Raw genomic sequence first — 15,348 nt, forward strand, 5'->3', positions numbered from 1 at the left:
ACCAATATAAACTGAAAGCTTGCTAGGTGTGCTATGCTAGTTAATTCAGAACTCAGATACAGGAGGCCTTGAATAAGAAGTTAATAGTAGTCTCTTGGACAAGAGTCAATTTTCCCAGACTATCCTTTTAAACAAAGAATGATAAAGTTTATTTTCAAGGCATAACTCATTATCCTACATTTTAGGAAAAGAATGAGATTTATACCTTGCTTCACACTTTACTTACATTTACTCATACAAAAATATGTATATATGCATAAATATTTCACATTCAGTTCTACCATTTTTACTCACAGCATCTTGCAAAGAACATTTTTAAAAAATGTTTTCTCATTCTCTAACTTTATTTTTCTGCTTGAAAATGGCAAATTCAATAATCTTCTCCAGAGCTCCTTATTTCTCTGTGACAATCCAAGGGTTAAATTAAAGGAGACTTTAGCTCCTTGTCCTTGGCTCAGAGAAAGCTAAATGTAGCCTCCATTTATTTCTATCACATTCTGTTTTGCTCTTTCCTCTTTTCGGACCAGCATGTAGCCTTCATTTTTTCTTATCCACAGCCAAGATGCACCTTGAAAGTGAGGCGATAACCAGAATATGTGTTGGATCTAATTCTTAAAATCAAAGCTAGGTAAGCTCCAAGGTTAAAATTGGAAAGCTCAGGAAATCCCAAGTGCAAACACCACCTTTCAATCAACCGCAAATCATTTCCTGCTCCCTTGTCTCTGAAATGCAGGATTGCAGCCTCACTGCGATTCTTCTTTCTAAATTAAGAAGCACATTTCAGGTATCTAAGAAGCCGCTGAGTGAGGCAAGGGATTTTAAAACTGGATTCCATTCAACTTTGCTACTGGTTCATTTTGTCATTACATTTTCACAAGTGGGGGTGGGGTGAGAATTTTAGAATTTAATGAAGGTCATTAAAGGAAGAAAAATGGCAGCAAAATGGAATTTGAGGTTTTAGAATAAAAAATAGGAAAATTGAGAAAGCATAATATGCTATTAAAATTCTACACTTTTAATTCCTTTCTCCCAGCGTAATTATGAATTTCATGTGACAAGTAAGATACATTAAGGAGACTGAGCCCTGTAAAATAATTGTATTTAACTACAGAACTTAACTGCAGAACTTTTGTATTCAACCTTTTTCAAACCACTAAAAACTTATGCTTATATGTTTATAGTCTTTAGTCATTAGAATAGGGAGTTAAATGCAGCAGAAAAGACAAGAACCAGGCCCTAGTGTTAACAGACTGTTAGCTCATGGGAACAGCCAAGCCTCCTGAATAAAATACAAAGTGCATAGTTTAATCTTTTAATAACAGCATGATCTGTTGTGGTTAAATTTATTTCTGAAGTATGTATACTCAGAGTGTGCCTAAAGAAATTCAATCTACAGAAAGTTTTAGTGACCTCCGACAAAAATGGCTATATTTAGCTAGATTTAAAAGTTAGACAAAGGAATGTTTCCTCCTTAATTCCTCTCCTTAGAAGCCATATCTGGCAGAGACCAAGACATTTTATAAGGCTTTCCATCTGTCCAATTTGCTTTTATAGTGATGATATATGGTAAATGACCTCCAATGAAAGTCAAAAAGTAAAGAATCAAAATCAAGATATAACTGAGGGAAAACAAAGGAAAAAACAAGGAAAGAAAAAACACTGAGTCTTGTAGATACCTGGAAAAATTAAAGACAGGAATCTTGTTATTATACATTAGGGAATTAATGCCATTCTGAGATGACATTGGCTATGCCCCATTTAGTCCACCTTAAGGTCTGAAACCCAACTATAGTGTTAGAGTTACTCATCCCTTACCCTTGGGTCCCACTGGTTTTCATTCATTCATGATGTCCAAACATCAGAGAAGAAAGTGAACTGCTTTCGGATGTTCAAGAGGAAAAGAAAATGTGTCTGTTAGCTCTGAGGGTCATAAGTAGATACTGGCTGTGAACGGCAGACTCTTAAGAAGGCCCCTAATGATCCCTGACTCCTCATTCTCACATCCTTATGGAATCCTTTGCCTTAAGTTAGGTTGGGTTTTGTTACTTGCTTCTAATGAATTGAAAATAGGAGAAGTGATGGGATGTCAATTCAAAGATCAAGTTTTAAAAAAAACTGTAGCTTCCTTCTTGGGCTCTTTCTCTCCAAATCTGCACTCTGGGGAAACTGGCTGCCATGATGTGAGAAGCCTCATGGAGAAGGCCACGTGGCAAGGAGCTGATATTTCCAGCCTTCAGATAGCAAAGAGCTGAGACCTGTGAATAGCCACCTGAGTGGACTTCAAAGTATATTCCCCTCCAGTTGAGTACTGCAGCCCCAGAAAACATCTTGATTGTAGACTCCTGAGACACTAAGCCATAAACACCCAACTGAGCCACAGCAAGATTCTGGACTCATAGAGATAATAAATGTTTTCTAAATTTGTTTAGTTTTGGGATAATTTGGGGTAAATTTTGGGGGTAATCTATAGCCAGCAATAGATAACTAATACAGAGTCTTTCAGATTCTTCACTTAGTTTTCCATCCTACCTTTACATGATAAAATATGGGATCTATCTCGATTAAAGCAAAACTATTTAAGATAATTATTTTCTAATAAAATTAAGATACTGAAATATTGCCTACAATATAGAGTAGCTCATTCATTTATTAGGTACTAATTTTTAAAAATATCTGTTTAAGACCACTGGGAAAATAATAATTTGTTTCTGAATTCTGGGTCCTATTTTCTTCCCTCTGCATCTATTCAATCCCTCATAGAGAAGTCACTGAATTACTGTCAATTAAAATATATTTGTTTTTTAAGAGGAGTAGAAATCTATTCATCTGTCTTCTTTATTAACACTGGGAGTTTATGATGAACACATTTTTCCATTAAAGACAACATAATATGAAATGGGATAGAATGATTTCAAGTAAAGATATTAGAATATCCTTAACTAGAATTAGCCTCGATAAATACAGTTCTTCCTTCTTTATTTTTCCTTACCTATGCTATTATTTATTCCTATTTGTGTTATTATAATTTGTCTTAGAAAGAGACATTTCTTAGCTACTTAAGATGAATATCCTGGTGACTGAAAATCATTATTAGAGTGATAAGAAATAAGAATAATTTTCTAACTTCTTCCCAACTATGTAGATGTAAAATCTTCCCAATGGAAGAGAATCATTATTCATTACAGTGGCAATATAATTTTTGCAGAAAAGAAAAAAAAAAGTAGACAAACTAGCTGTGGCATAATCGTTTGACCACAGGACACTCTGAGGGCAGGGGGAGGCACACTACATTAGAATGTGGCATCCAATTGTATAATGGTTGGATGGCTCCTCATTATTATTTTTAACTGACAAACCTTCAGCTAGATTAAAAGGGAAAACACTAAAATAAATAAAGTAAAAAATGAAAGAAGAAACATTACAACTGATGCCACAGAAATAAAAAGAATCATAAGACACTACTATAAACAAGTATATGCCAACAAACTGGATAACTGGAAGAAATGGATACATTCCTAGAAACACACAACATACAAAGACTGAATTATGAAAAACGTAGAAAATCTGAAGAGACCAATTATAAGTAAGGAGATTGATTTAGTAATTGAAAATCTCTTAACAAGAAGAGTTCAGGACCAGATGGTTTCACTAGTGCCTTTTACCAAACTTTTAAAGAAGAATTAACACCAATCTTTCTCAGATGCTTCCAAAAAGTTGAAGAGGAGGGAACACTTCCAAACGCATTTATAAGACCAGCATTAACCTGAGAGAAAAGACAGAGAGAGGCACAGTAGGAAGTAGCCCTGATTAATATAGGTGTAAAAATTCTCAACAAAATACTAGCAAACCTAATTCAACAGTATATAAAAAGGATCATGTATCAATACCAAGTGAGATTTGTCCCTGGAATGCAAGGGTGGTTCAACACATGAAAATCAATTAATATTATATCCCAAATTAACAGAATAAAGAATGAAAATCACTTGATCTTCTCAATAAATGCAGAAAAAGTGTTTGATAAACTTCTTCACCCCCTCATGATAAAATCTCTGAACAAACTAGAAAGAGAAGAAAAGTGCATCAACATAATAAAAGCCATATATGTTAAGCCCACAGCTAACATAATTCTCAATGGTGAAAAGTAAAAGTTTTTCCTCTAACATAAGGACCAAGGCAAGGATGGCCACTCTTGACACTTCTGTTCCACATAGTAGTGGAAATCCTAGCCAGACCAATTAGGCAAGAAAAATAAATAAAAGACATGCAAATAAGAAAGGAAGAATTAAAATTGTCCCTCTTTGCAGATGACACAATCTTATATATAGAAAACCCTAAAGAGTCCATTCAAAAAACTACTAGAACTAATAAATGAATTCAGTAAAACTACAGGATACAAAATCAACATACAAAATTCACTTGTGTTTCTATACACTAACAACAAATTATCTGAAAAGGAAGTTACAGAAAGCAATCCCATTTATAATAGCATCAAAAAATAATAAAATACTTAGGAATAAACTTAACTAAGGAGGTAAAAGGCTTGTATACTGAACATTACAAAATGTCAATGAAAAATACAAGAAGAAACAAATTAAAAAGCATTCACGTTCATGGATTGGAAAACTTAATATTGTTAAAATTTCCAAAGCAATCTACAGATTCAATGCTATCCCCATCAAAATCCCAATGGGATTTTTTTTTTTACAGAAAATAAACAACTCTATAATTCATATGGGACCACAAAAGACCACAAATAGCCAAATCATTCCTGAGATAAAAGAACAAAGCTGGAGGCATCAAGCTTCCTGATTTCAAAATGTACTACAAAGCTATAGTAATCAAAACCATATGTTACTGACATTAAGACAGACATAGATGAATGAAATAGAATAGACACACAGAAGTAAATCCACACGTATGCAGCCAACTGATCTTCAACAAGGGTGCCAATAATACATAATGAGGGAATAATGGCATTTTCAGTAAACAATATTGGGAACACTGGATATCCACATGCAAAAGAATGAAATTGGACCTTTATCTTACACTATACACAAAATAAACTAAAAATGTATTAAAGACTTAAATAGAAGACCTGAAACTATAAAATTCCTAGAAGGAAACATAGGGGAAAATCTCCATGACAGTAGATGGGATAGTTTGTTTCTCATTTGTTTCTCATTTCTTAATTTAGCCATTAAGTTAGATATGTCTGGATTTGTATTTTCCTTTATTCCTGATTGATTGTGTGATATTGAATAATGTATTTAACCTTTCTAAACCTCATTTTTCTCATCTGTAAAACACATAGGGATGTTGTGAGGATTAAAAAATTAGTACACCTATTTTCTGCATTTTTTCCATACTATTTATCTAAATCAATATGTTTTTCTTGTTTTGAGCATTTGCTGTCCTCACTTAATTTTTCATAAGAACAGTTTGTTCATCACCTTACTACAGAATCTATAGTATATAGATATATATAGCATATAGTATATAGCATATATAAACTATACTATATATATAGTATACTAGAGTATATATATAGTATAGGACTGTGCCTAGCATATAGAAGGAACTTAGGGGTTATAAATGAATGGATAAATGAAATATAATTAATGTGGTTTTTTAATATGTAAATGCAGACTATTATAATTAACATAAAGATTATTAACTGTCCTCTCCAAAACCTTGTAAGGAGGTTAATGTTATTATCCCCATGTTAGTGTTAAGGAAACTGAGGCTCAGAGAGGCACGCAGCAAAACCTGGTAGACTAAGGGCTTAATCTATTCCTAAGTTCAGAACCCACACCATATCTAAGTTTTTGGGTTTTTTTTAAATTTTGTAACTAAACATCAGTAAAGGAATGCCTTAGATCATCTTTCTGAGAGACAGAGCCTGAGACAAGTATTTTGGTGCAAGCGCTCCTGGAGTGCTCTCAGAAGAAACCTATTAGGAAATAAACATAAGCAGGATATGGCAGGGCAAGAAGCTAAGCAAAACTGCGATTTTCACTGAAGTCTAGACAGAGTCTGATCCCACAGGGAGCTCTGGAGTACGAATGGCACCATGGAGTTGTTATGCCTTGAAGTAAGTGTTTTGGGGGCTGCAGTTTTGCATCCCCATATCAGCTAGTCATTGGCTGTTTTCTGTCCTCCTCTTTAGAGTGTGCTGAAGTTCTCAGGCATCTTCTAGTGAGATAGCTCCTGCCAACCAAAGACAATCATCTGGAGAAGGGTGCAGTTGTACCTCATAAAGGTCCACACTCACAGCTGATAGGTGATAAATGCACTGGCCCAGTAAAGGGAACCTGAGCAAAGCACCAGCAGCCTCTCTCAAAAGGGAGTTGATAAGCCTGAGTCAAATCTTGATTTTTTTCCTGCTGTCTCCTATGCATTTATTTTACTCCAACCGCTTATATCCACATTTCCTGAGCCTGTATCAGCCTAAGCTCAACCTATATCAGATTTTCATTTGGAGGAATGGTGAATCTAATAAAGGAAACAATGATAAATTAAGGAAGCTTTGTATCAGTAGCCACTTTATCATCAACAGGAATATTTTATGGTTGGTCCTAATTTAACTTGATGTCACAGTCACCAGTCTCTGGGCTTATACCTTTCCACTATTATTTTCTGATAACCAATATCCAGAATTATACCATGTTCTGTACTTGTTGTGCCTCCAATCCATTTTGCTATGAACATCCACTCATATCTTGCTGTTTGGATCTTCACTGACTGTTTACCCTGCCTTTTTGGATTCTCCCTTGAACTTACCTACTTGTGCTTACATCTTTTTAGGTCTATTTCCTCTGTTAGGAGTTCATATTTCCCTGTGTGCAATTAAGGAAAATATTTAGTCTCAGAGACATTATCCAGTCCTTTGGATCTGCTGGACTCTAGGCCCATGCCCCCCAAGTCCTAGAGCCAGTAGCTCCCAGTGATGGCAGTATCTTTCTTTTCAGAAGCCCAATTATGGTGGCTTCCTTGTGAGAGGGCACTAATTTATAATTGTAAACAGCCATAAAATATTCTGAAATACAGAGCATTTAATTATACAGAGAAGGGTGTTCCTACAATTTTAAACCCCTTGGGGACTCTTTACTTGCCCATTGCAACCCCCATAAATGTCAATAAGACCACAATCTGCAAATTAGAAAGTGAGAAACCACCTCTCGAGACAGCTGAGGTCTGTCTGGGTGAACCACAATGAAGTGCCTTTACCTGAAAGCCAAATCATCATGGTAAAAGGGCAAGGAACTCTGGTGAGCATTATTCATTAAGAGCTAGGGGACCATGGATTTCATAAAAACAAATCTTTTACTTTCTAACGTCCTACACTGAGTACATTGGTGTTACTTATATTTTAAAAAAGCATGTGTAGGGCTTCCCTGATGGCGCAGTGGTTGAGAGTCTGCCTGCCAATGAAGGGGACACGGGTTCGTTCCCCGGTCCGGGGGGGTCCCACATGCCGCGGAGCGGCTGGGCCCGTGAGCCATGGCCGCTGAGCCTCCGCATCCGGAGCCTGTGCTCCGCAACGGGAGAGGCCCCAACAGTGAGAGGCCCACGTACCACAAAAAAAAAAAAAAAAAAAAAAAAAAAGCATGTGTAAACCTGAATTTGGATTTCCTGATAGAGAAGAGTAACACTAATAATAATGGCAGCAAAATATAACAATAGTAATAAAAGAAGAAGAAAAAGAAGCAACAGCAGCTGTTGCTGTCACCTCCACCAGCTGTCAGTTTTCCCTTGGAATACTTGACCAAAAAATAAAGAACAAAAAAATGAGGGCAACAGCAACAATGAATAGTAGTAGTAATTGTAGTAATAATAATAAGAAGAAGGAGAAATAATAAACAATAAATCCCACAGCATCCTGACTTCTCTATTGAACTCTTTTTGCCTGAGCTGCTAGTGACTTCTACATGGGAAGAACTTTTCATGTGTCAGACATGTGCTGTATAATGTAGACACATACAAAACATTCTTGAGACATTTTTCTTGTAATTATTGGGCTTAGGGTTTAGTAAGAGGTGAAACATGGTAAAAATTGCCTGTTATAAAACATTACATTTGATATATTATGTCCCCACAGAGGAACAAGACAAGAAGTATGAAGACAAGAATTCTACTCTCTTGTCTTGTAGACAAGAACTCTACAATAACTTTACTTTCAGGTAAAGAAAGTTTTCATAGAGTAGGCAATTCAAGGTAAATCTTGTAAAACCTCTTTCTCCCTGTCCTCTCAGTTTTTGATTACGTAATGTAATTAAGAATTATTACTATTACCTTTCTCCGTTGATTTGGGAGAGAAGAAATATAAATAAGTTAGCTCTAGAGGTAAAGAAAACAAAAGGTAAAGTATGCTGATGGGTCAGTATGGAGGTGGTGGTGATGTTTGAGGTGATGAACCAAAATATAGAGGCTGTGGGAAAAGAGAGAAAATATCGTACATTAGAGAATGCTTCAGAATGATCCCCTTCACCGAAATGGCAGGATTACTGCCTAAAAGCAGATAAATTATGCCTAAAGTTATTAGTCCTGAAAAGAGAAGTACAATTGGTAGCAAAAATTACAAAATTGCTAATTATACTTCCTTTTGAAGTTGTTAGAAAAATGTATTATTTTGCCTAATACACATAAAGGCCCAACCCATTACTGCTTGAGAATAGTATAGGCTTTTTTGCAAGCTGAATGAACACTTTCCTTAGACAGATAAAATCCCCTGTGTGCATGGAGTTTATTCTCTGGTAAGAGAAACACAATTTAAAATTATACAATACACACTCACACAGATACATACCTATATGAGTTGTCTTTTGACATATGACTTATGCTTTAACTCATCCAGAATATCTTAATGGAGATCCTACTTCATGCTGGAACTGCTAGATTCTATGGGGAATAAAAGAATGAATCAGAAATAGACTCCACTCTGTAGGAAATGTCAGTTCAATTGGAGCAATAGGGCATATAACTAATGATAATTCAAAATGTAGAAAAGATAAGTACCATAAGAATATAGATTGTACTACAGGATTCCTGAGGAGAAAGAGATTACATTTTAGTGGGAGAAAAAATACATTCTGATGGGGAAATTGACAACCTATCCAAATCTTGAATAAAGTTCATAGTTTGGATATGTGCACAGGGGCAGGCAGAGAGGGAAGTGTGAATAAGGCAGTGTATTAGTTTTCTAGGGCTTCTGTAACAAAGTACCACAGACTGAGGAGCTTAAACAATAGCAATTTATTTTCTCACAGTTCTGAAGGCTAGAATTCTTAGGTAAAGGTGTCTGCAGGGTTGGTTCCTTCTGAGAGCCATGAAGGAAGGATCTGTTTCAGAGCTCTCTCCTTGGCTTGTTGATGTTTGTGTTCTTCCTGCGTCTTCAAATTGTCTTCCCTCTGTACGTGTCAGTGTCCAAATGTTCTCTTCTTTATAAGATCACAGTCATATTGGATTAGGGCATACCCTAATAACCCCATTTTAACTCAATTATCTATCTAATGATCCTGTCTCTAAATATGGCCACATTTTTAGGTAATGGGGTTAGGACTTTAACATATGAATTTTGGGGGAAACCATAATTCAGCCTATAATAGACAGTGAGGGAAAGAACTGTGGGATATATAAAGAGAATGGTGAATTTTAGCGTGGCTAAAATATAATTGCATAAACTAATATAGAAATCAGGCTGGACAAAAGACTGAAGCCAGATTATATGACTGAATATCAACCTAGAAAGTTTGGTCTTGATTCCTTGAGCATTAGGGAACCAGAAATGAATCTGAGCAGGGGAGTAACATAATAAATACAAAGCTTTTGCATGTTTACAGTGTGCCAGACACCATGCTAAGTGTTTTACCTTATCAACTCACTTTACTATCATCTCATTTTAATCTTTTTTTTTTTTTTTTTTTTTTTTTTTTTTTTTTTTTTTTTGCGGTACACGGGCCTCTCACTGTTGTGGCCTCTCCCGTTGTGGAGCACAGGCTCCAGACACGCAGGCTCAGCGGCCATGGCTCACGGGCGCAGCCGCTCCGCGGCATGTGGGATCTTCCCGGACCGGGGCACGAACCCGCGTCCCCTGCATCGGCAGGCGGACTCTCAACCACTGCGCCACCAGGGAAGCCCTCATTTTAATCTTTGCATCAATACCTTTAACAAGGTGTTATTAGTTTTGTTTTACAGAGTAGTGGATTAAGGTTTAAAAAGTTATTACAGTTTATGAATGATAGCACAGGAAAACTTAAAACCTTCAAAATCTGGCATCACATCCAGTGTATTTTTAATCTCAGACATTGTAGTTTCATCTCTAAAATTTCAATTTGTGTTTTTTTTTTCAATATTATCATCAGTGTCTCTGATTCCATTTTGGACATATGGAATAGAGTTATAATAACTTTTTTTATGTCCTTGTCTTGTAATTCTCATATCTGTCAGTTGTGGGTCAGTTTCAAGTGACTGATTTGTCTCTTTATCATGGCTCATATTTTCCTGCTTCTTTGTATGCCTGATAATCTTTGACTAGATACCAGACATTGCAGGTATTACCTTGTAGTGTTCTGGATGTATTTTTATAAATATTCTTGACCTTTACTCAGGGTTGCAGTCAAATTACTTAGAAATGGTTTGATCCTTTTTTGCATCTTGCTTTTAGAATTTGTTAGATGAGAGAGGAGCAAGGCTCAGACTAGGCTAAATTATTCCCCATTTCTGAGGCAAGAGCCTCTCTGCACTTTATAATCTACCCCAATTTTGAGATTTTCCAGTCTGGCTCATGGCAACAGGCACTGTTCTCCCTGGGTATGAACTGGGCCTCTTTACCTCTAATCCTTTCCAGTGATTCCCTGGCCTCGGGTAGTTTCCTGAAGTGCATGTAATGATCAATGCACTGCTGACTACTCAAGGGGCCCATCTGCAGAACAATGGATTTCTCTCCCTGTGTAGATCTCTTCTCTTCAGCATCTGTCCTGAAAACTCTAGGTACTTTGATCTACTTAGACTCTCAGGTTCATCTTCTCACCTTGGGGTATGCTCTGGGATCCACCTTAGGTCCTCCTTCTTGTATCATGGCCTGGAAACTCTCCAAGACATTAAGCTGGGACACCTGTAGATGTCACTTCATTTGTTTCTAATTTCTCAGGAATCATCTTTCTTCATTTTCTGATGTCCACTGTCTCGCAAACTGTTGTTGAAATATTTTGGGTGGATTTTGTCTATTTCAGATGGAGAAGTAAATTTGACCCCTTTTATTTGATCTTGATCTGAAGCAAACATCAAAGTAGGTATTTTAATTTTAAACTACTGCTTTCCACATAAATTTTATGATGTCAGGTAGAAGAGTAAAGTGGGAAGTAGAGTCCTAAAATTAAACATATGTAAAGCAAATAACCAAGATAAATAGGTGTTAGTGTGACAGAGGGTGGAGCAAGTTATGTGAGATGGACTTTATAATAGTCTCTTCTCCCAGGAGGAACAGGATGGAGTAGACGGCTGCTTCATTATTGTTGTTGCTGAACAGCAGGACCTCTTCTCGGGCACTGAGAATTTCACTCTGATCTAGAACTAGTTTTTCAAAGAGGAACCCTTCTTTCCTTCCTTTTCTCTTCTCTTTCCTTCCTTTTCTCTCAGTATCCACCAGGGTTGGTTCCAGGACCCCTGTGGATCCAAAATCCCCAGATGCTCAAGTTCCTTACATAAAATAGCATAGTATTTGCATATAATCTACACACATCCTCCCATATAATTTAAATCATCTCTAGATTACTTATAATACTTAATACCATGTAAGCACTATGTAAATAGTTGTAAAAACAATGTAAATGCTATGTGAATAGTTACTAAGCCGTGGCAAGTTCAAATTTTGCTTTTTGAAACTTTCTGGAAATTTTTTTTGGAACATTTTCACTTTGTTGTTGATTGAGTCTGTGGATGAGGAATGCACAGATACAGAAGTCTGACTGTGTGGCATTTTGTATTCTAATATTTCTCGTCTCCATATAGACCTGCCCTCGAATCAGTATGTCTACTATATTTCTTATTAGTAATTTTTATGATAAAGGTTAGATACATCTACAGAAACTGTATACCTACCTCATTATTTGATATAATCTAGAAGTCTTCAAATGGGAGGTATTTTTTTGAATTATAATTAAAATTGGAGACAGGGCCTTATTTTGTTTTTCACTTAAGTGGAGTTATATTGAATGAAAAATATATCTTGTTCAATCACATAGTTGTAATTCCTAACACTTTACAGGTGAATCATGTAAACAGAGAGGTGTTGATTTGATAGCTCAGATACCTGAAATCTAGGAAAAACACTTTATTTTGAGGGTTTTTTGGTTTCCCCACTCATAGACACTAAAGGCAAGATTGAATTCCTATATAAATATTTAATACTATACAATTGATAGATATTGATAAAAATTATATATTTGATATTTACTTGATACATTTAATGTATATTATATTAATAGGTAGGATAGCTTTGATATATGTCAATGTTTGAATGATAAAAGTGAATATTTTTTGACTTTACACACTTCAACTTCCTTTCACCATTAACTTTAGTGTGTTCTACTCAATTAAGAGACTATAATGGAAGTCTTTGGTGTACTTTTTAAAAAATATCACATTCTTTTAAAATATTATGAAAAGTTTTGATGTCTTATTTTAGTGTACAAATGACACTTGAAATTTCACAACACAAATCTTACACAAATAATACCAAGAGCTAAAAAATGATCATATTCCTTTTAGCTTATATATGTTTATATTTCTGGAGGTTAAGTTAATTGTGATATATTGACAAAATAAAAGCTGCAGTATTTATCTCATTCTTTATTATCAAGATTTTAAACGTTATGTCACAGATAAAGGGTCACTGTTAAGAAAGTAATCCCTTATGTACATTCCTAAACAGAAAATAAAGCAAATGTACTCTGCTAGCTTATTTTTTTACTCCCGTCTGCCTGTCTTCTCTGTCCTTCTTGAAAATGAATGATTGAATAGAATGGCCTAGACATAGGGTCCATTTCTCTTTGTGCCTTGTTCAATGTGAAGATCCTACAGCCTGAAGCAATATCTCCTTTAGAAAACAGGGAATTATTTAGAGAGTGCATCCATCCTGTGATTGCAAGGGAGAATTCCAGGGTTTTGTAAAGGCAAAAATAATGCTTTCAAATCCACATAGATGTCATTCAAAGCTCAGTGCTAAGTAGAAAAAAAATTAGCAGCCACAACTGTTAGATCCTAGGATGAAAGATGCTAAATAAGCTGAAATTTGCATTTTCATTACTGAGTTAATAGTCATTCAAACTAATAAAATACACCACCTGGAAAAATAAAAAAGATAAATATGATTTTTATACTTACTAAATAATAGCTGAGACAGAAGAAAACTGTTAAAATGTTAATATTGTTATAAAGTTACAATATTATCAATTCATATCAATTTAGTGAATTAAAAAATTTTTTTTTCAACAGCAAACTTTCTCTCCTTCAGTCCATGCTTTCATTTCATTTAGTCAGATTTTTGAAATGCTCTATCCAACTTGCAAATTTTGATGTGGCTTCGGCGGTATATACTATTTCTTTAAGTTAATTGCAAGGTTTCCCAGGACCTATATGTATAAAAGCATATGACAATAGCAAAACTAATTTGGCAGATTTTGTTTTAAATGGTATATGTGCTATGGATTTGGGGATCAGGTATGGGGTATGAATGCTATAACATCAATCACAGACTTGGTATAGCAGGTCTATTCATTATCATGGCCATGCAGAAAACCAGGCCAGGTCAGGCAAGAGCAAGGAGCTTTAGCACAGAACTAGAGGGTGATCTGGCTAGCTCCCTAAGGGGAAAAAAATTGAAGTGAGAAAAGAGGAATGTTAGAGGATGGGTAGAAGAGAAAAAGTCATGGATGAAGGGGAAAATAACTCTTTTCCAAGAAATCATCCTGGAGATTACTAATTTCTCTTAATAATGATGTTCATGAAAATGAAAGTGCGTAATAAATGATTCAAAGGACACCTGAAAATCTCAGGTGCACATTTTTAATATCAGGTGGGAAGAAAAATGTAGAATCTTGAGAGTGAAAAACATTTTATTACAAAAATATGATTTGCCCACGAGGCAGGTTTCTAAGCTCCCAGAGTTCACTGCACATCCTCAGCAATTTATTGGGCTATGCCACAGAATCATCATAAATCCATGAGAGGATGTCTTGAGCCATGGGGAATTAGCTGGCTCGCTTATGTATGAGGCAATTCACAGCACTTCCTCTCGGAAACCTGGAAACCTTTTATGAGACCACATGCTAGCTTGTCTGAGACACACCTATGTCTAGGCAGAGGTAGCTTTGGCTGGATTGTGATAGTTTTCCCTGTATTTTTTCTGCCTGACTGAAGGAAAATGCTTTTTCTAGCCAAATCCTCTCTCCTGTCTGGGCAGAGACCTCTAAATTAATTCCTAGTTGTTTGGACCAGACCCAATGCTATGGACTGCAATTAATATTATCAGCTCCAGAACATATAAGAATTCAAATTTGTCTAAGAGAAGGGAGTGGAGGAGGTCTATTTTTGAAATAATGCATATAATCAGAATTCTCTGATGAACTCCACCAGGGGGCAGCTCCCCTGTGATATGGTCACAATATTTGCCTCAGCCTACAGCCTGTCGGCAGCATTCCCAGAGACTACACCTGTCCATGTCACACTTCAATCTCACCCATCAGAAATCCTGCCTCAAATTCTTGTATTATGCAGCATCACATGTACCAGTGGAGGCACTAAAAAGAAAGTAAATGTGGATCTTAGAGGAATTTTAGTATCAAGAAACTAGAAAACTGTTCTTAAAAGCCACAGAAATGCTAGACTATTACATAAAAGCATAGAACCTCTTTTGCTGGATAATGTTTATTATTATTATTATTATTATTTCCTGAAAGGAGACAAAATCATCCTGCAAGTGAAGAGCTTCAAAGGAAAGAAAGTTACAATTCAAATAAAGAAAACTTGTAATAGGAGACTTTTGAAATGATGATCAAAAAGAGAGCAGTGACTGTTCTGATGGCATGAAATCTCATTCAACAGTGGCTAACGTTTAACAGAATTTACTGGGATAATACATTGAAAGTGAAAGAGAGTAGTGAAAAGAATTGTAAGACCACACCATTATAAGAAATCAGGAGGTCAAAGCAGAAGCAAAGAGAAGTGCGTTAACAATACATCCGATACTTACACTGTGGTTTACCTTATGGTAATAAACCACTTTACAATGTACCATCCTGAAGATGTGTCCTCATCTGATGTAGAACAACAATGGATAAAACTTGCTTT

Source organism: Kogia breviceps, chromosome 6, assembly GCF_026419965.1.
Source record: "Kogia breviceps isolate mKogBre1 chromosome 6, mKogBre1 haplotype 1, whole genome shotgun sequence".
Taxonomy (NCBI): domain Eukaryota; kingdom Metazoa; phylum Chordata; class Mammalia; order Artiodactyla; family Physeteridae; genus Kogia; species Kogia breviceps.